Genomic DNA, 22,021 nt, shown 5'->3' on the forward strand with positions numbered 1-22,021 from the left:
TGAAGGAAACCATGGCATGATTCTGCCTGATTTGTGGCCTGTGGCCCAAAGCTGTAGGAGAGCTTTCAAGCCCTATACAGAGCAATTACAGAAGGCGGGAGGCCCGATTCCAGTTACTAGTGACAGTACACTGTTGAAATATGATTATTTCCTTGCTGGTTATAGATGCTGCCACTCTGCATGGAATTCAGAGCTCACTAGTGAAATTCAATAAAACCATGTTTACAGGCTGGAGAAAGTGCCCTAGTTACTACTTATTTTTAAAGGAATTTTATGTTTCCCATATAAATAATTTTTTTAAGTAGGACTATCCTGAAGTGCATCTGGGTGAGACAAATCTGAATACATCAACTGAACAAAATTAATTGAAATTCTAAATAACAGAAAAGGAAAGTAATCTCTGCAGCGTTCCTTTGATTTGCATCCATAAATTGCTTTTACTTCCTCTTTGAATTGCAGCAGGACACCTGAAAAGACTGAGCAATACAAATACTACCTCTGCTTTCATATCACCCCATAAATAATATTTTTTATTGTTTGTCTTCCTCATTTAATTGATACAGGAGCAAATAAGGACATGGGCAAGACAGGCCCAGGTCAGGTTCACAACAGGCAGGAGATTAGATAGCAGATGAAGCAGAACACTGGCGCAGAGATGGTGTTTCTCTTCCAGCCTAGCATTGAAGTTTTTGAGTTGGAACTGCTTGACCCAACTCCTGACCTCAGATGACTCCTATCAGCTATCTTCACCCAGAGGTGCCATCTCCCCCTCAGGCTTTATAATAATAATAATTTATTATTTATACCCCGCCCATCTGGCTGAGTTTCCCCAGCCACTCTGGGCGGCTCCCAATCAGTGTTAAAAACAGTACAGCGTTACATATTAAAAACTTCCCTGAACAGGGCTGCCTTAAGATGTCTTCTGAATGTCAGGTAATTATTTATCTCTTTGACATCTGATGGGAGGGCGTTCCACAGGGCGGGCGCCACTACCGAGAGGGCCTCTGTCTGGTTCCCTGTAGCCTCACTTCTCGCAATGAGGGAACCGCCAGAAGGCCCTCGGCGCTGGATCTCAGTGTCCGGGCTGAATGATGGGGGTGGAGACGCTCCTTCAGCTATACAGGACCGAGGCCGTTTAGGGCTTTAAAGGTCAGCACCAACACTTTGAATCGTGCTCGGAAACGTACTGGGAGCCAATGCAGATCTCTCAGAACCGGTGTTATGTGGTCCCGGCGGCCACTCCCAGTCACCAGTCTAGCTGCCGCATTCTGGATTAATTGCAGTTTCCGGGTCACCTTCAAAGGTAGCCCCACATAGAGCGCATTGCAGTAGTCCAAGCGTGAGATAATTAGAGCATGCACTACTCTGGCAAGACAGTTCGCGGGCAGGTAGGGTCTTAGCCTGCGTACCAGGCCGCTTTGACTTCTTTTGCCTCAGTGCCAGAGGTCAGAATCTCCCTTGGTGCAGACATTCCTTCTTTAGCTTCTTCTGAGAATCCTGGTTCCTCACCCCCATATTGAGCCTAATTCAGGGCTTCATGTAATGATGGGGCCTTCAGGTTGTCCTCTGATGAGGAATCCCTCATCTGGGACGTGGAATAAACTAGTTAAAAGAGTTCTTCCAGTCTAGAGCTGTTTTACTGTGCTGAAGGAACACTCCTGTGCAATGAAGTGGAAGCAGCAGCGCTCCTCTTCATAAGAATTGCAGCCCCACAATGTCCTGTGTCCAAGGCAAGGGTTCACATTCTCCACATGGCCTGGTGCAATTGCAGAGTGGCCCACTTTTAAACAGATTAACCACTCAGTTCACATTCCCATTAAGGGGGCTAAGCCTCTGCAACAGATAATTACAATAATTATTTTAATTAAATATGAATGAATTGATTGAAATAATAGTTTAAATTAAATAATTAAAACTTCCAATCCCCTTCCTCTCAGTGTTATAAAGAAAGCACAGAGAGTCTGAATGCAAGATACCATATTTGCCATCTGAACTAGAGGGTAAGCAGGGTCTTCTTGTTGTTGGCATCTGTCTGTCTCTCGAAACAATGGAAGACTTCAGGGGTGAAGTCAAACGGCAGGAGAGTTACAGCATCTGCTGTGGCTAAAGAGAAGAGAAAAAGCCAGGTAAACCTTGGTTTACTCAGCAGCTGCAGGTGTTGCTTTCTCTTCACATGTTCCTGATATGAACGGGTTACGAAGACATTTGCGTGATTCTGGTTTGGAATGACAAGAGCATGGGAGTGTTTGGACTATTTCCAAGTAAGGCAACCGGAATGCCCTGGGGCTTGGAGGAGAAGAAGAAAATCAAAAGGAAAGTACTTATTCACAGTTTAAATCCTAGCAAAATTGAGAGAGGGTGGGTGGAGAAAGCTGTATGTGGGAAGCAGATTAGTATAACTTTGTCATGAATCATGCCCAAACAGCAATATTTTTATCCCTTGCTGCCCTGTGTGCGAGGCAGAATAACTTGATTGTAAGGCGTTTAAAACTGATGTACAGTACATGAAATGTGGAGCTTTAGTGTGAAGGTCACATTTGACTGAGACTGTGAATGGAAAGGTTATTCCTCCTTCGCTGCAAACAGGTGGCTAGTGCTCTTCAGTGTGTTCATAGAAGGCTTGAATGAATCCATTGAAAGTAGGCGTTTCTCATTTGCAGAGGAAAAGCACACAGGCTGCTGCTGTCATCAAAAAACCAAGGAGACACGGAAATACCACGTTCCTTTTCTCCACCTTCCTTGCAAGCAAGGGAATTAAGACAATAGAGAATGTGTCTATCCAGCTGTCTGCTACTGCCAAAGCAGTGGTGCCAGAGGTTACTTACTGTAGGGAGAAATGGCATCTGGGAACTGTAATTTGGTGTTGCAGCTGAGAGCATAGAACGCATAGAATGTAAGGAATCCCAGCCCACATGATTGCTAGCAAGCAGCACTTTTCATCCTTGCAGTAAACAAAGTGCTTGCCTGTCCTGCTTCTCATGCCAAAGATCCAGAGGTAAGCATTTGTAGGATTTTAATTTACATGTTTAGTTAAGGGTGTTACTGGTATATGCTAATATAACTTGGCCCAGTAACAAATCAGCAACCTGTGCAGATCTAGCAGGGGTGCCAACTTGATTAACATATTTTTTGGGGGGGCAGGTAAACCCTGCCCCACATAATCAATCGCATTACATGGTGTACACACACCATTTGAATGGCAAGTGCCCATCAACTTTGGGGTGACCTGGCCCCCTCAAATATTTTATGGGGGAACTGAAGCCCCCTCGGTCCCCAGGAGTTTGCTCCTATGCTAACTAGACTTTGGGAAGGAGATTGAGGGACTCTAGGATCCTGCCAAAGCCCTCTTGCCTCCTTCCCGAAGCCCAACTCCTTGCCTTGCTTACCCACACGAGGGCTGCAGGGTGGATGGGAGGCATCAAATGTTGCTGAGGACTGCAAAAAAAAAAGAAGGCCTCAAGGGCTGTGTGCGGCCCTCAGGTTGCATACTGGACTGTCTTGCCACAACGACTATTGCCAACATTACAAAATTCCAGCTGTTTTTCTACTCAGTCTTCACCAATAATTTATCAAGCCTTATCCAAGCCTACACCTATGTCCTGAAGGTGCAAGATCCCTCAGTTAGCAGAACCATCTGCTGCAAAGTTTTGCTAAAAAGTACCATCTCAGATTAGAAGTAAAGAGGACCGTGTTTGAATACTCTCTCCTATAAATAGCCTTCTGCATATAGAACACTTGCAAGTTAGGGACACAATTGCTTTTTTAAATTCAGTTGTAGTGGAGCAATGGAGACAAGTTTTTCCTACAGTTTGGGGATAGGCAAGTTGTGGTAATATCACAAATTTTATGGTCTGTTTTTTTACTATACCAAAGATCCTTTGCTTATTAGGGGCCACCCCACATTTTCTTCAAAAAATTGCTTTGCACAGGTAACTACCATAGAAAGTAGGGGGGTCTGTGGCTTGGCTTTTGAAAAATAGGGGGTCCTCAATAATTAGCTAATTGGGAGCCACTGGTTTAGAAGATGCTCCGGGTTAGAAAATTAATGGACCTATATATGAGGCTGTCTTTGAAGACTGTCTGGAAACTGTACAGAATGCATGTAAGATGTCATCTTCCCTAAGGACAACAAGTTAGCAGTTACATGGGGAAAATGCAACAGAAAAGAAATAAGTACAGTTTGTTGTAGCACAGCGAGTAGTAGAGTGGGTCTGCTTTTAGCAAAGTTCTAGCAGTGATTTTAGTTTGGCTGTCATTTTGTTTAGGTTGGCTAATGAACTCATTTTGTTTAAGAAAGTCAAGTGTCTTAGAATTTTAGTTTGAGTTAAAGCCACATTGGTGAGAAATGAGGTCACAATCATGGGTCCCAAGTCTGGAAGTTTTGCGGGAGACAAAGGGAAGCAAGTCCAAGCCCAGGTGAGAGGGCTAATCATTTTTATATACAGTGGTACCTTGGGTTAAGTACATAAATCGTTCCGGAGGTCCGTTCTTAACCTGAAGCACCACTTTAGCTAATGGGGCCTCCTGCTGCCGCCGTGCCGCCAGAGCACGATTTCTGTTCTCATCCTGAAGCAAAGTTCTTAACCTGAAGCACTATTTCTGGGCTAGCAGAGTCTGTAACCTGAAGCGTATGTAACCTGAAGCGTATGTAACCCGAGGTACCACTGTACACATCTAGACTTCTACTTGTAAAAAAGTTAGCGAATGCATGCTTTTAAAGTCAGTTTTGTTTTCTTCCCATACATTTCCTAATGTGTTCTAGACTGCAATTTTAAGATTCTCTTCCTTTTTCAGATTCTCTCCCCCCCCCCTTTGTACACATACAGAGAGAGACTGGGTTTTCAAAGGATTCCAGCAAAGCTAATTCAAAACCTCCTTTAGTGATGATTATTTTTCTATGGAAAAACACACATCTTATGAAATACTTCAACCTAATGAGTCATTGTATTCTGAAAATAATGCCATGGGTTAAAACTACCTGGAGAGTGGAATTTCCAATGGACAAGATAATTACCCCAATCTTGAAAACTTCACACAGAGCCCTGTGAATAGGAATAACATTGGAACCGACAAAGCAAAACTAATTAATTTCCACAATTGTCCACACACTTCCCTCTTCAAGGGATTTGCTCAGCACACTGAATTTCAGACTCTACCCTGCACATTTTTTTATTTGCAATGGGGTCACAAATCGAAATAAAGCTATTGATCAGTTTATGTTTTTCAGTTGGGTATAACTTGGAGATGTTAACAGCTGAGATCAACATCAGATAATGCTGGATTGGGGTTTCTGTGTAGAACAGGGCTGGCAACCTGTTGCCCTCCAGATATTGTTGGACTGCAACTTTTACCATCCCTGACCATTGGCTATGTTGGCTGCAGTTGATGGCGTTGCAATATGACAATACAGTGGTACCTCAGGTTACAGACGCTTCAGGTTACAGACTCTGCTAACCCAGAAATAGTACCTCGGGTTAAGAACTTTGCTTCAGGATGAGAACAGAAATCGTGCTCCGGTGATGCGGCTAAAGTGGTGCTTCAGGTTAAGAACAGTTTCAGGTGAAGAACGGACCTCCAGAATGAATTAAGTTCTTAACCCGAGGTACCACTGTACCCAGAAGGCCACAGCTCAGTTGACCCTGGTGTAGAAAATTAAAAAGGCAGTGGCTGGAAGGGGGTGGAAGCTAAAGTCTAAACATCTGGAGGCCCCCAAGGTAGTAAAAATTCACTAATGAAAGCAGGAAGGTGAAGCAAAGAGGGGGAGGGGAGGAGAAATGGGCTAGATCTAGGATATGAACTCATGAAGAGGCACAACCAATGAGAAGGTAAATTTCTGACTAGCCTGTTCTATACAAAGGGATTGCTGGGAGGCTGGAATCAGCAAAAGCAGACAGGTTCGAGTGAGCCTGCATTCCAATACAGGGCAGGACTGAAAAGAAATTGCTCCTGGTACTGGGAAACTTCCAAAGAGGGAAGAGTAGTCTGAAGGTGTCTGATACAATGAACGGTGTGATCAGTGAATATGGAACACATTCTCAGATAGGGAACATCAGCATTGTTGTCTTCTGCTGGTCCAAAACTTGATCCTGGGCCTTTAAAGGATTGTAGCATTTAGTGAAATACATTCCTGATACTTATTCTAAACATGTCTATTATGTCACACTAGTGCACGAAGTGATTCAGAACAGAGTGAGACTGGCTTCCAATACATGGTGCACAGGATTGCCCCCTTTGCTGCTCAAATGCTATATATGTGTGGGGAGAAAATGAACCCTGTATTTATGCTGCAAGTGAGTTCTGGTATTTCTTTGGACCATGCTTTTTTATCCAAAGCTTTCCATGCCCCCAACTTCCATTGCTAATCATACCTGTGACAGTCAAAAGCTTTCAAACACAAGCAGGAACTACTCTGGAATGTATATGAAGAGCTATGCATCACTTATACTGTGGGTGGTTTTTATTATTCTGTTCAGTTTTGGGGTTAATGCCAAAGAATCCCCTCTGGGGGTCTTGTGGATTCAGCCTGTCAGTTTCTGCCTTTTTTTTTTTGGCTCCCAGTTTCAATCAAATCTAAATGGAAACCTGAAATGTCCCAAAATGCTTTGCAATTGCTAGGTATGTCTGGAACTAGGAGTCTTCTGTAAATGGAGTCTTCTCTCAATGGAAGCGGCAATTTGAAAGGCATCTCCCTGAAATCCAGGTGCCACAGACATTACCTGAGCTTCCAGTGACAAAGCTGGATCTAGAAGCACCTCTGGAGTGCAAGCCCACCCCTGTATAGGGAGCGCAAGTCCATCCAAGTGCAAGCAATTGACCAAATTCTTGGACACAGGAACCATTCAGCCACAGTGCCTTTTTCTTACCAGGATTTAAGCTAAGCTTGTTTTCCTCATCCATCTCACCACTGAATTCTGGCACTTCTGTTTTAAAGGGGTATGTGCAGTGTTTGCTGCTGTCTCATTGCTTAATTTTGGAATTGGAAGTCTTGTTCTGAAAATCTAACCCCCATAGTGCCACCAACTCCTGTTCCCTGGAGCTGATCTAGGAGAATACCATGGCCAATGTTATCGACAGCTTAAGAGAGATGTACAACTGCAGCAAGGATTTTATATGCACAGAAGTGGAAGGAAATGGCAATACCCACAAAAGAAGAACGGATCAACAAACTAATGGACTATGCCAAAAGGGCAAAATTACCTGTTAGACTAAGAGCCTCTACCGATGAGGTTTTTTTGTAGAAGAATAGAAACCCTTTTCGGATTACAAGTAAATACTTTTATTTCTTGTCCAATACGAGATGGATGTATATCTCGTGCAACAGAAGAACAAGAATATGTTATTTTCAGGTTTATATTTTACACTTTGTGTCATGTTAGAAGCAAGAGGACAGTTCAGACAGTGGAGATATAACGTCTTATTGATATGGGAAGTCACAGAAACATAAGAATGGTAGTGTATGATGTTCTTAATATGTATTATATGAAAATCATATACCGGTGTGTGTGTGTGTGTGTGTGTGTGTGTGTGTGTGTAGGCTTTTCACATAATACATATTATGTATATATGAGAGAGAGAAGTCAAGAAGCAGGAGCAACGTTATACTCCCCGTGTCCCACTCTCTGCAGACGTCATCCATCCAGGTAGCCAAAGCCAACTCAGCCCCATGGCCAGATCTGAAGGCAGGTTGGAAAGGATCTAAATAATCTCTGCCATCCAATAATGCTTGTAGCTGCCGTATCACAACCCTCTCCACTACCTCCTTCAGTAGGGTATTTGCAACAGGTTGATTGTTCCAATCCCAAGGTTCAAAATCCAGTTTATTCGGGAGAGGCTGCACCACAACTTCTTTCAATGGAGCAGGGACCATCCCTGTATACACAGGATTGCTCTGCATCTGTCCCAAGGGTCAAACTACATAGTGTCACGAGTTTGTGGAAGTCCGTTTGGATGATGTTATTGGATCCCTTCCAGGCCACTGATTCTGTATCCAGAGAGGGTGAGAATCTAGTAGAAGAGGTTGCTGAACCAGTCAGACATTTTTTGTGTGTGTAAGAAAATGACTTTAAATGGCCACAGAAGGAGTCTCTCTCTCTCTCTCTCTCTCTCTCTCTCTCTCTCTCTCTCTCTCTCTCTCTCTTAATTTTTATCGACAGCTTATTTTTTAAATTTTTATGGGAATTTTATTTACAACATAACACAACCCCCCCACCCCCAATACACTAATCCACCCTCATTAAACATGAACATAACATAGTGAGCATAACACACAACAATACAAACAACCAAATAAAATACTTCCATTATCCTGTATCTGGCCTCCTTGTTTACTTCTTATAAACTGTTTCCTTTATGAATAGTTATTAAGATTTTTCTAATTATAAGTTAAATAATCCACAAAGTCTCCTGCAGACATCAATAGAAAGAAGTCCAGGTATGTATTTTAGGGCACTCTTTTGTGAAGTATTCTCTGCATTTCCCCCATGCTTTTTGAAACTCTTGTCTAGTGTGATCTCTAATTGCCTCTGTTAATCTAGCCAGTTCAATATACTCTAACAGTTTATCTTGCCATTCCTTTTTTGTTGGCACAGTTTCTTTTCTCCCAGTTTTTAGCAATTAGCTAAAAATTGTTAATTGATAAGGGATCTCATAGGGATCTCAAAGAAGGAGATAGGTTGCAGAAGCTGCAGTAAGACAATGGTGCTCTCCAGGAAGAGAGGTGGGGCTTTTCCCCACTCCCCTCGCCTGGACTGATGACACATTACCTTTGGTGGAGAACAATAGCTGAAACCTGGACTGGGTAGGAGAGTTGTTGCAGGTGTGAGCTGAAAGCTGAATGCTAGGAGCTGGAGACAGACACATGTCTTGCTCTCTTCTGAGCATAAGATGCATCTGTGGCTATCTAATGAAGAAGCAAGATCATCTGGGGTGTGAATGCTGCGAGCTCCTCCACCCAATGCTCAGGTTGTTTATGAAACCATACACTGTATATCTTAAAGACACCACAGTCTCCATTGACCTCCATACCCAGGAAATTGAACCCTGGAAAAAGTGCACGGGTCCTCTGGAATTTCTCACCACTCAGAGACTGGGCTGGTGTGTAACAATATTATGTGCATACTTTTGTAGAAAGCACACACAGACACTTTTACAAAAAGTACACTTAAGCTAGCTGCAGTTCGTTGGAAGGAAAAGCACAAGCACAGAACCATGATACAGATTGAGTCCCAGGGCTAATTTCCAACTGAAAGCATATCTCCTGGCCTGCTATATCCCCATAAAGGTGCTGTTTACAGTAAATGGCAGGACCATGCAGAGGGGAGCCAGGTACACTTGCCCCAGGCATCAGAGGGCTAAGATGGCTGGCTCCCGCCCCCCCCCCCCGGGACAGGCTGCTTATTTTGTTTGAGTTTATAACTTTATTCTAACAAGACTCTTACCCTGGGCCTCAGACGAGCTTTGCACGGGCCTGGTAAACAGCACCTTAATGGGTAAATACTAGTAATTGGGGCAGGGAAATGTTTTAAGTAGGAAACTGCCCAGAGCTTCCTGGGCATTGTGATGGACAGAAAACTTGCTTTAAAAGAATAAGCTGTTACTGTACCGGTGTTGAGTTAAAAGTGTAACTGTGTATGTTTTGATGTCTTTGTTAAATTTGTTAACTTATTTCTCTACAGGGAAGTTGCTAGTCTGCTGTTTGTAGAATCAAAAAATTGTAGTGCTGGGAGTGATCCCGAGGGTCTTCTAGTCAAATCCCCTGCAATTCAAAAATCTCAGCTAGATCATACATGACAGATGGCCATCCAACGTGTTGTTAGAGAGAGGAAGTGTTGCCAGTTTGGGGAGTTGGTCTGTATGGTGCCTGAGCCCCTTCTAATTCCTGGAGTCTTGGATCCAGCAAGGGTTAAAATCTAATGGATTCTGTTGTTTAACTAGTGGGAAATTTCTTTGTGAGAGAATAGTGATAGTTGCCACCAAAGGACCTAAGGGCATTAGTATAACAAAATAAGTGATAATGCCCTTACCTGGCTTGTACTTAGAAGGGCAATAACTACTCCAGTTGTAGATAGGTAGCCGTGTTCTGAATTCTGAATTCTGAAGAAGTGTGCATGCACACGAAAGCTCATACCAAGAACTAACTTAGTTGGTCTTTAAGGTGCTACTGGAAGGAATTTTTTTATTTTTACTCCAGTTGTGTGTGAGCTGAGCTAGAAGCAGGCAGCAGCTAGAGAGACAGGCATGCTTAATTTCTGCTTGATTCAAAGGCTGTGACTATGAGAGAAGCAATATTTTTAGGGGTATTAAGGCTGTGAGCCCTTCCACCTTGGGCTCAGGTTGTATATATGTGAAAATAAATCTTATATCATAAAACACCACCATTTTCACTGTCCCTCATTCCAAAGAAACCAAACCCTGGGCAAGCACCTGGAACCCCTGGAATCTCCCACCACTCATAGATTGGGGTGGTGTGCAACACTGGTGTTAGAAGTGGGATTCGTGCTTCCTGGAGGAGGACCTGTGAGCGAGGTGTGCCTGAGCTGACCTGGAGGAAGAAAAGGCAACACTCCTGGAACAATTCAGATGGATGCTCCAGCAGCAAAGCCTGCAGCTCTTGGAACAACAGAGCCAGCAATCTAAGATGTTTGAACAGCAGTTGAATGCTATGTACCAATGAATGGAGCAGCAGTACAAGCAGTTGGATGGCAAGCAGAGTTTGAGTGGCAAGTAGAGAAGTCTAAGACCATCCTTGGAAAGAAAAAGGAGATCCCATATGAGGAAGTGGGGGCCATGCCTTATCAGATACTACAAGGGGTTGAGGGTTCTCCAGAAGTCCAGCTTCAGAACACCCAGGCTGAAGGGATCCAGGAAATGGATGAGCAGCTGAGAGGCTTGGGCTCCAAAGAGAAGCAGTTGGTAGCTGAAGCAAAGGAGGAAGACAGCTCTTTAGAGAAGAGTGAGAAGGCTGGGACTGAGGTCCAGCTGCTAATTGATTCCACCACTCCTTGGGTGTCAACAGCGGAAGATGAAAGGCCAGCGAGGGAAGGAGAAAGTGTTGCAGAGAAGGGTGAGAAGGCTGCAAGTGAAGAGATGCTGCTGATAGACTTCCTCACTCCATGGGTGCCAGAGGTGTAGGAGAGGTGCACAAGGCAGACATGCATGGCCAAGAGCAGGGGTCAGCAACCTTTTTCAGACGCGGGCCAGTCCACCGTCCCTCAGACAATGTGGTGGGCCGGACTATATTTTGAAGGGAAAAAATGAACCAATTCCTATGCCCCACAAATAACCAAGAGATCAAGAGATGCATTTTAAATAAAAGGACACATTCTACTCAGGTAAAAACATGCTGATTCCAGGACTGTCCATAGGCTGGATTGAGAAGGCGATTGGGCCGCATCCAGCCCCCGGGCCTTAGGTTTCCTACCCCTGGCCAAGAGCAACCAGGGCTTTTCCCCCCAGCCAGAACTCACCAGAACTCAGTTCCGGCACCTCTCAGGTGGGCACCATTGCTATGATAAGAGAACAAGGGAGGCGTTCATGTTGAGTTCCGGCACCTCTTTTTCCAGAAAAATAGCACTGAGAGCAACTGGTGCCTGTGGAGAGCTTTTATTTCATAAAATAAATCACTGCTTGATTGTAAAAGAAAATCTCAAAGTGGTTTACAAAAAGATTAAAGTATTTTATACATGTTTAAACTAAAGGTCAATATTTACATACAATACCAGTCCATAAGATGGGGGCAGGGCAGAAACTGCTCCTTGTCGTCACAGAACAAATTCTTAGCTAATAAAAGTTCTACAAATCACACACCTGGTAGCCAAATTTGCTCTGGCAGCTATGTAGTTCCATTTCAGCTATGTTAATGCTTTCTAATTTTAAAACTATGCTGTAAAATTTTTATGCTGTAAATTTTATGGTGTAATTTCAGAGGAAAGCTTTGCTTTTCCTCTCTGTTGTTCATTGTAAAGGCCTTTACACAATACATTGATTGATTGATTGATTGATTGATTGATTGTTGAATTTCTTTTGTGATCAATCAATCAAACGGAAACCAGATAACTGAGAATTATGTTTTGAATTCAACCCCTCAAAGTTGCCTATTATGTTCTGTGACTTTTTCTACCAATGGCCATGTCTTATTCCACCATCCCTTTAGAGTGAAATGGGAATGGAATCTCCAGTGATGGACCAACTCCAGACTTGCCATTGTGAGTAGGTGGATAATTTGGTTTTTGTTTTGTGTGACACTTTTTGCATAGTTTCTGGAAAGTGTGATAGCACTGGTAGACCTGGGTCACTCCGGAGGAAGAAGTTATTGCGCTATGGAAGGAATAGTTTGGAAAACAATTGCGCCAATGTCTTGTGCAACTGGGCATTGCCACCACATGTAATAATAATCCTCCCATCGTGTTCATCCTCTCCAGCAGATAGCTGTTAAGCTCTCATTAAAGTCTGGCCAAAGTAGAAGACACCTGCATGCCACACCAATTTCCAAATGATGAAGAGATTCCAGGCACTTGTAAAGCAACATGCTATTCCCGCCCCCCTCATGGGCTGCCAACAAAGCAAGAAAGCTATGGCCATTATCTTGCAAAGGAACTTGTCTGACAAGTTCAGCAATGTGTGGTCTGACAGACTTAGGACAACACCACCTGAAGATGAAGCATTTCCATAACTTTTTTCCCTTTTTTTGCATTGTACTTGCATGCAAACAGCAAAAATTACACCAAAACATTATGATTAAGTACTTTTTTTTCACAGCAGGCAGCTCTTTTTGGTCCTGAACTCTGAACAATGACAACATCCCCCCCCCCCCATTATTTAAACCCCATCCATCTGACTTGCCCCAGACACTCTGGACAGATTCCAATATATATATATATATATATATATATATATATATATATATATATATATATGATAAAACGCTTTAAAAAAAAACAAACTTCCCTATCCAAGACTGCCTTCAGATGTCTTCTAAAGCTTGTAGAGTTACTTATCTCCTTGTCTCAAGGGTCCGATAACTCCATACCCTCCAACGTTTCTCAAATGATAATAGGGAAGTCCTAAGAAAAAGCGGGCCATTCTGAGATCAAATCAGGATGGCTTTTGTAAATCTAGGCCAGTTCCTGGAAAACAGGGGCGCTTGGGGTGTCTGGGGCAACAGTGCCACTGAAGAGGCGAGAGACTGGGGAAGAGGTGTCTGCTGGATACATTTCCCACTGGACCGCAGGGCTGCCCTGAAGCTTGAAAACAGTGTTTTGTTTAACCGTCCGCCACGAGAGAGCTAAACAATCGCGGCGCCCTTGTTGCCCTTTCCTCGGCTCCGCTTCCCGCCCAACCGGCCCGAGGAGCGGAGTCTGGGCTCCTGGCAGCCGCTTCCCTCAGGTGGGCGCTCGCTCCGCCTCCCGCCCTCCACCTGTCCTGCCTGCTGCGGCCGGGAGGCGGAGGAGAGGAAGGGCCGGTCCCCCAGCGTCACGTGCGGGCGTGTGTACGGCGGCGGCGGCGGCGAGGAGTCAGTGACTCACGGCTTCCTGCGGCCAATCCCACGGGCGGGTTCCGAGGCCGGCCCGGAGGGCGGGCGCAAGGCTGGGCCGCGCCACGCGGGGCGGCACACTGGCAGCCGCTTCCTTTTTCTAGCGCACTCGCTCGTCGGCTGCTGCTGCTGCGGGCGCGAAAGGGAGCCCGGCTCGCTGAAGCGGGTAAGTGAGGCTCTCGTCGCTCCGCGCCTCCCTTCTCCCGCGCGCTTACCCCGGGGAGGAAAGGCCTGTTGAACTCGGGGAGGAGACGGCGCTGGAAACGGCGCGCTCTCCGCCCCGGACCCTCCACTTCCTCGCGAGCGACTTAGGCTTGGAGAGGATGGAGCCGAGGAAGGGACTCTCTGGTGGGGACCGAGGGGTCTTTGAGCGGGGGAAGAGGGCAGTTGAGGAGGGAGTGTGCGCTCCCTTAACGCACCAGCAGTAAGAAGTGAGGTGTGGAGATTTCACTCCGGGACACGGCGGGGAAGGGCTGCAGGGGCTGGTCGTCGTCGTCGTCATAATAGAAATAGTCATAACAATAGAGGTCAGAGTAGGGCATCCTCCTCTCGCCGTTGCAGTTCCACTGATAACCTGCTTCTAAACCCCCTCAAAAACAAAACACCCTACAGAAACCTTGCTTGAAGAAGAGCATGGTTCGCTGTGGGGAGTTTCTGGTCCGGCTCATCTTGATCTAATGGTTCTTCCTTCTTTTGAACTAAAGCGATGGCTTGGCTGGTGGAGGACTTGATGTGTTGTGACAGATCCGGGTTGTTTGTGTGTGTGGGGGGGCTCTTTTGGGGAGGGCGGGGGACGGCGCGATTCCCTCACCCATCTAGGCTATTTGCATGCGAAGCGCACGCTCCCCCCCCCCCCGAAGAGCAGCTCCGGCCCCACCTGGGCATAACCCGAGCGCTCTGGGTGGGTGGGCTTTCCTTGGGATCCTTTGAACCGCGGGCACTTTTTCCAGTGGTCCTTGTTGCCGCCCTCGACGTCGCTGCCGAGGGACCGGCGCGGACACGTGGGAAGCGCTGCTCTGGTCGGATTAAGGAGGCAGCGGCTCGAGGCCCAAGGGAAGGGAAGCCAAGGTGTTTCCCGGCCTGACCTACAAAACGGAAGCGGCCTCGGAGCTCGCCCTGCCTGTCTTATTCGCTCGCTTGTGGTTTTGCCCGGCCCGGGGGCGGCGAAAAATAGGGATGCCGGCGCGGTTTGTTTGCCGGCGGAGCCCTGCTGGGCTCTCGAGCCTCTGTTGAACTTGCAAATCGCGAGTGCTCTCCTCCACCTCTGCGCCGCCTTCCTTCCTGCAAGTGGATGCGCTTGGCCCTTCGGGAGGAGTCCCAATGCTTTTAGGAGGCTGTGTGCCTGGTGATCAAAGGCAGCCTCCATCCGTAGTTGGCACCTGAGAGACGACTGCAGTCTTCCCTTCCAGGCTGTTGCAATGGGCTGGCATGAGTCGCAACTTGTATGAACAAGTTAGCACCGAGGATGGAAAACAGGCGATGGGACATCATCTTTCTGCGTTGAGCAAGTGATGGCAATCTGCTGGGAATTGGGTGGTTCTCAGCTGGGTGTCTCCACACCCCTGAAGGGTGTAGGAAGGGGTTTATTCACGCTTGGATAATGCAACTGGAATGGGGTGACTGGATTAAGCGTAATTTGCCTTTTGCAAAACGCACTTCGCTCGAAACCTCTCTCCTGTGTGCCTGTCTTTGCGGCGGCTGCTGGAGAAATCCACTTACTACCAAGGGTTAAGTTTCGGCTCCTTCCCAAGACTCCACCCACCGTGATTAAAAGAGCCTGAAAGCCCGTGAAGACTGGCAGTAACTCTTAACTATTTGATATTAACTGATATGGCCTGACACACCGAATTGGCAGAGAGGGAACACTCATTAATGAGAGGAGCTTGGGAAAAATTCCACGCTTGCATTTGTCAAACAGTATTTGCAGAAAAAAAACATTTGGCCAGCTCTGAACCCAGCCCAGTCGCCAGAAGCATGAATGAATTACTTCTCTTGCAGCAATAGGAATAATAAAACAGTTTGCTAAGTCCTGTTTCTCCAGCTGCTGTTTTTCTTTCCATCCTTTATTAACAACTCTCCTGCAGTAAAAGATGGAGCAAGCCATTTTCAAAATCCAACCAGAGTGTTTCCCAAGTTATTTTCTCCCCAGTCCTTTCTTCTAGTTTTACATTTAGATTATCTGATCACCCTCTGCCTCCAAAAACTTTGCATTCAAGTGGTCTGTGGAGCTGTAAAAGCTGGGTTCACATTTCTGATCAGCCATGAAATTGACTGGCCTCAGGCTGGTCTCTCGCCCTGCAAAATAGGAAAAGCGACAAAAGTGATCAGTCTCATGGAGGTGCTGTTGGGATGCACTTGATTATGCTGTAGGTCTAGGTGCCCAAGGTGCATTTTTACAAAGTACACACCAGCAATTTTAGATTTGCCATAGGGAATTGCAGTTAATTCAGGCTCTATAATAATGCCAGTACCATACAAAGGTTATTCATGTGCCTGCTGCATTCACAACTTAAAAATGCATATACGACAAAAATGCATGACAAGGCCCTAAGCGGCGTGTAGGATTCAAAGGTCTAAATGGATTATTCTGGCTAATTGCTACATTTAGGATTGGGGAGCTGTTTTCCTCCCAAAGGGCAACCTAATTTGGGAAAGATGCTAGGTAATTACAATACTGTTGCCTGTAGCATGTGACCTGACTTGTTCATGGTATTTGACGTGCTCTGTTAGGTACCTTTTGTATGGCCAGCATTGTATTGGCGTTGTGTGTGTCAATCTGGGAGGTGGCTGGTACGTCATTGAGGTGGATAGGTGGACCAGATGGATACAGTATCTCCTATAATGCTTCTATTAAACTCACTGATTGAGGAAGGGAGGAAGCAGGTTAAACCATGGGTTTCACAACCATATCTTATTGCCACAGGGCTGGAAAGGATACATTATTTGGCATGCATATATTGGCATCTATTAGCTACTGTTTCCCCCATCTGTTTGTGACAGGCATATGTTCAGAAGGTTGAGTTCAACTTTCCATGGATAGGCAAAAACTGACCTGTTGAACTTCTGCCTCTTACTGCTGTCAAATGCATGGCCTCTGCTATCTCCCCTCGCCTCCCACAGGTCCTCTAACCATCTCAGCCCTGAACCCTTCACCTTGGAAGAGAGGGTTATCTTGTTTTCTCTCTCTCTATGCTTCTTACCATGCCTGTGGTATATAGGTTTTATTAAAAAAAACAGAAACAGACCACATGGTTTGCCAATGTCTTTAAGTGAAGGGGTGTGCAACATTGGCTAGTATTTGTATAGACATGACCTTGTGTATTGAGGGATGTAGATGGTTTGGAATATTTACCAATATTTATTTCAGATGATTTATGAAAGACCTTGGTATGTATACAGCTCTGGGATGGAATGCTTCCTGAAGGAGTTTTCCTTGTAACCTCCCTGTTGGATCACTGCAGTGGGGCTATCCCTTGAAGACTTAGAACAGGCATCCCCAACCTGCAGCCCTCCAGATGTTTTGGCCTACAACTCCCATGATCCCTAGCTAACAGGACCAGTGGTCAGGGATGATGGGAATTGTAGTCCAAAACATCTGGAGGGCCGAAGGTCGAGGATGCCTGGCTTAGAAGCTTCAATTAGTACAGGATATTGCTGCCAGGATTTAGACTGTGACCTGGTTCGCCCATATCATGCCAATTCTAAAGCAATAAAACACACAGGAATTAAATATGCATTTCACGTAATGTACTATTTGTTTATTATTGAAGTATTTATAAATGACATTTTCATAAAAAATATTACAAAGTACAATGCTGTCATAAAAGCAAGAATGCCAGACATCAGGAAAAGCTGGTTAGCAAAGAATCTCAGGTTTAAAAGGCCTGCCTGAATTACACAGTTTTTGACCTTCAGAGATGCTTGCATACATCACCTTTATTTACAACATGGAATAAAGGTGGTATAGAAATGTAAAAGGATTAGTTCAATTCATTTATTAGCTAGCCCATTCAAGTAATTCACGTTGACACTGAGCCTAGGGAAAGAACATTTTGCTGCCTGGTCTAGTCCTGCTTTTTGTGGGGGTGTAAATGGGGGGTCTGGATATGTGGTTTTAAGGAGAAGTGGAAGCTAGCAGGTGCATTCGAGTCGATTCTTGCATTGACAGCAATTGTTTGTGTGCAAGCAGTGTTTAGATTTAGTACTCTTTAGTTGGCTGCCCACTTGGGAATTAGTCCTACTGAAATAAGTAGAGCTTACGTCTGAGCAAATGTGCCTAGGTCCAGGCTGTTACCTGGTGTGAAAACTGAGATCTTGGAATGAATGCTTTTAACTACCTTATAGGGTGTGGTGGAGCATTGTCTTTGGTGCTATTTAATGAAGCCACTGAGAGTGGTCATTAGGAGTTTTGGGACAAGTTACCATCACTACACTAATGACACTGAGTTCTATTCTTCCATAACAACTGAACCAGGAGAGGCCATGCAGTGGTGAGCAATATTAAAAACTCAGATACATCAGCTAGGTGCCAAATGGCTCCTTAAATCAATGCTACAGTCACCAAAGCGGAATGTCTAGTTGCCATTTTGGGGCCAGACGGCTCAAATGTCATATTTTTCAACGTGACTTTTTGGTTCCTGAAATTCATTCTGATTGCCTAGATAAAATATCACAGACAAATCTACAGGATGTGTTGTTAGCGTGTGAAAACAGGCAAGAGCCAAGGATCCCCAGGCATGCAGATGGTGGAGACATCAGGCACCATCCTGGTGCCCAGGCATCTTCACTTGGTCGCAAGTAGCCAAGAGCCAGGTGGTCCCCATATCTGGAAAAAGGGTCACTTCCCTATGCTGAATGGAGTCACACTCCCCACTAAAGGAGCAACTTTGCAGGCTGGATCCAGCTTTGTCAATTGAAGCTTAGGTAGCCTCAGTGACTAGAAGCTGCAACTGGTACCATAGCTCAGACTTTTGCTGGACTGCGAAAACTTGACTGCAGTTGTTCTTGCATTGGTTACTTTAGCATCAGATTACTGCAATGTGCTTTATGTAGGGCTTCCCTTGTACTTGATCTGGAAGCTGCAGTTCGTGCAGACTGCTGTCGCTGATAAATGTGAGAGCCATCAATTAGCATCTGTCAGCTTATAACACCTTTTCATGCGTTTCTCAATTTGCTACACGGCCAAGTGCAAGGTGTTATTATCAGCATATAAAACCTTTAACAGTTTGGAAACAGTTTTCTTGTAATATCGCCTTACCCCATATATGCCCACTCAGCTGCTTTGATCTCCAGAACTTACAGTGCTTCAGAGATGCCACAAAATACCTGCTCCAGACTTGGAGGAAATTGATCTTTTCATGTGGCAGCACTTAAACTTTGGAACTCCCTGACCATTGACATCAGGCAGACATGTTCTCTCTGTTTTTGGCACCTCCTTAAAACCATTTTTGGCCACCCTCCCCTGACATGTAGAATGTTGGTTTCTAACTTATTGAGGTTTTTTAAAAATAAATAAATAATGATAATATTTATTAAGTTTTCATTTTTCAACCAAACATTTCTAACATATCTTTTCATCACCTATAATTTGACCCTTTCAAGCCTCTAACTCCCTTCCATCCCCCCAAACCGTCTTTCTATCTTCTTTACATAATTTCCTCGCATTTCCAATTCCCCCTATCTATCTACCTACTTTCCTTAAAATTCCTTCTTATTGTAGATAAGTTTCTATTTCTAAACTGCAAAAACCTTTAAATCAGTACTGTTAGTGTTGACAGAGATATACAATGTTCTTTCAAATATAAAATAAATTTACTCCAGTCTTTTTCAAACAGTTGGTCTCACTGGTCGTGGATTTTCCCGGACAGTTTTGCCAGTTCTGCGTATTCAATAATCTTAGTTTCCCATTCTTCTACTGTTGGAATTTCTTGCTGCTTCCATTTCTGGGCTAAAAGAATACTTGCCGCCGTTGTGGCATAAAGAAATATATTATAATCCTTCTTAGAGATTTCATCACCTAATATGCCCTACAAAAAAGATTCTGGTTTATTCTGAAAAGTATTCTTAAATATTTTCTTAGGCTCATTATATATCATATCCCAATAAATGTTTACCTTAGGACAAGTCCACCACATATGGTAGAAATTCCCTTCTTTTCCTTTACATTTCCAACATAGATTGTCACTTGTACTGTACATTTTGGCTAATTTTGTTGGTGTCCAGTACCATCTATACATCATTTTCATTATATTTTCCTTTAAAGCAGTGCAAGCAGTAAATTTTATTCCTTTCTTCCATAGCCTTTCCCAGCCGTCTAGTTGTATATTATACCCAAAATCTTTTGCCCATTTTATCATAACACACTTGACTTGCTCATCTTTGGTATGCTATTCTAACAGTAGATTATACATCTTTGATTTTAAAATTTATTATGAAGCGTCTTGTTTCTGTTGGTTGAAAGAGTGGGTTTTATTAGAAAATACTGATTTATTGGATTTTGAAGGTTTCGACAACAGATTTGGTTGGCACGTCTGACAAAGTAAAGGCACACAGAAGCTTCCTAAATCATATCATAAGGAAGTCATTGTATGAAGTTTGGAAGAGATAATAGAAATTTGCTGGAATAATAACTCCAACTTCATGATGTTTTTAAGGAAGATGTTAAAAATAACAGCTTTGCAAATATTAAATCTAAATTGGAGACTGAATTGCTAGAGTGTAGAGGTGAAACTTATTGAAGGTTTTAATTCTTTTTAAAATGTTTTAAGTAGTGCTTTTAAAACTTTTTTTAAACTGATAATTGTATTGTTTTATTCTTTTCATCAACCACTTTGAGGTTTTATTATAACCAAGTAGCATAATTTTTTTGTGAAATAGACTACCTGTTCATTAGCCCAGAGCACCATATAAACCAGTTCAGGGGCAGGCCAAATTTTGGCCTGAAGAATCTTTCTTTTTGTTTGTTTTTATTGTACCTCAGAGAGTCACCAGGTGCATAATGGTGGCTCAGGTAAGAGGGGCCAACAGGCTTTTATTATTTTATTATTATGCCTCTGAGCATTTGATCATTGCAGAAATTTGTTTTTAGAAGCGGAACTGACCTCACAGTCCTACCACAAAAAATGTCTGTCCTGGTATCTCACTCACACCAGCTTTCTGCAGTTTGGAAGGAGTAGAGTTTTTTGTTAGGGTGATCAGGTGTAAAAGAGGACGGTGCTCCTGTGCCTTTAATGGCTGTATGAAAGAGAAAATTTTAGCAGAAAAAAATCCACAAGTATTAAAAGGTGCAGGAGTCCTATCCTCATCTGCCTCTGCCAACCCTACTATTTGTTGCTGCTGCTATGATTAAATAGTTGACAGTCAGAATTGTTGCTGCCACGCTGTCAATTTAGTCAAGTTAATAGGATGCTTTTAAGCAGAGGTTGGATGGCCATCAGTCATGGATGCTTCAGTTGGGATCCCTGCATGGCAGGGGGTTGGACTAGATGACCCTTGGGGCTCACTTCCTGCTATACAGTTCTTTGATTCTATGACTATATACTACATATAGAAAAAAAATCTGATTAAATAAATATTAAATACAGCAGGTAACTAGCAGATAAAATCATCAAAAAGAAGGGGGGGATCAAATGATAAAGCAGTATAATCCAGTGATCAACAATTGGAAAATGCCTAAACAAAATTGGGTTTTCAGTAAGGGTTTAAAATATTCTACAGACAGATGGAGCCTCCTGGATGGGGAAGCATTCCAGAGAACAGGCACATTGCACTGAGAGGTGTGCATGTTTGTTATGAGAATGAAGGCAATTCATTACCTGACCTGGTCCTAAGTTCTACTCCAGGGGTCAGCAAACTTTTTCAGCAGGGGGGCCGGTCCACTGTCCCTCAGACCTTGTGGGGGGCCAGACTATATTTTGAAAAAATATATATGAACAAATTCCTATGTCCCACAAATAACCCAGAGATGCATTTTAAATAAAAGGACACATTCTATTCATGTAAAAACACGCTGATTCCCAGACTGTCCGCAGGCCGGATTGAGAAGGTGATTGGGCCGGATCTGGCCCCCGGGCCTTAGTTTGCCTACCCATGTACTACTCAGATCTACCAGTACATCTCATTCTGCTTTCTGCTTATACTAATCTAGCAGAGCATCATGATAGCATTTTCCGTTGGAATGGCTTCCTTCCGACTTGCAGCGTGTTCTGGATCCAGCTTTGGAAAAAAGGTACACTGGTTTGTACATGGTGTTTCCATATGTCAACCAACACCTGTTAGATCACTCAAACGTTCAGCCTCTGAAGCAGCACTGTATGTGCAATGTTTAAAAAGCGGCTCTTTCTGTTACTTAATTGAGTCACATCTGCAATACTTGCTGCTTGAGTGCATCGTATATTTACTAGATGCTATCCTCGTGCTGCCTGTCATGATGCATTTCTTAGATCAATTCATTGATCTCTCTGTAATGTTAGGACTAGAAGTGCATGGATT

The 22,021-nt window shown here is 44.1% G+C and overlaps 1 protein-coding gene and 1 long non-coding RNA gene across 3 annotated transcripts in view; both read left to right on the forward strand.

Annotated features, from left to right (window-relative positions):
• Positions 1-2,959: 2,959 nt before the first annotated feature.
• Positions 2,960-8,306, forward strand: LOC310688800. Its single transcript, XR_014517195.1, has 2 exons — positions 2,960-2,995; positions 7,037-8,306. It is a non-coding gene; the product is annotated as an uncharacterized lncRNA (long non-coding RNA).
• Positions 8,307-13,536: 5,230 nt separating this feature from the next.
• Positions 13,537-22,021, forward strand: part of ELOVL7 (ELOVL fatty acid elongase 7) — a 41,167-nt gene continuing 32,682 nt past the window's right edge. Inside the window, exon 1 of one of the 2 annotated variants that reach the window (XM_083465533.1) lies at positions 13,537-13,697. The gene's annotated coding sequence lies outside the window, so the exon portion shown is untranslated. The remainder of the gene's footprint in view (positions 13,698-22,021) is intronic. The other variant, XM_083465534.1, reaches the window with a different exon arrangement.

Source organism: Podarcis liolepis (genome assembly GCF_965112155.1).
Source record: "Podarcis liolepis genome assembly, chromosome: 11".
In the NCBI taxonomy this organism is placed as follows: domain Eukaryota; kingdom Metazoa; phylum Chordata; class Lepidosauria; order Squamata; family Lacertidae; genus Podarcis; species Podarcis liolepis.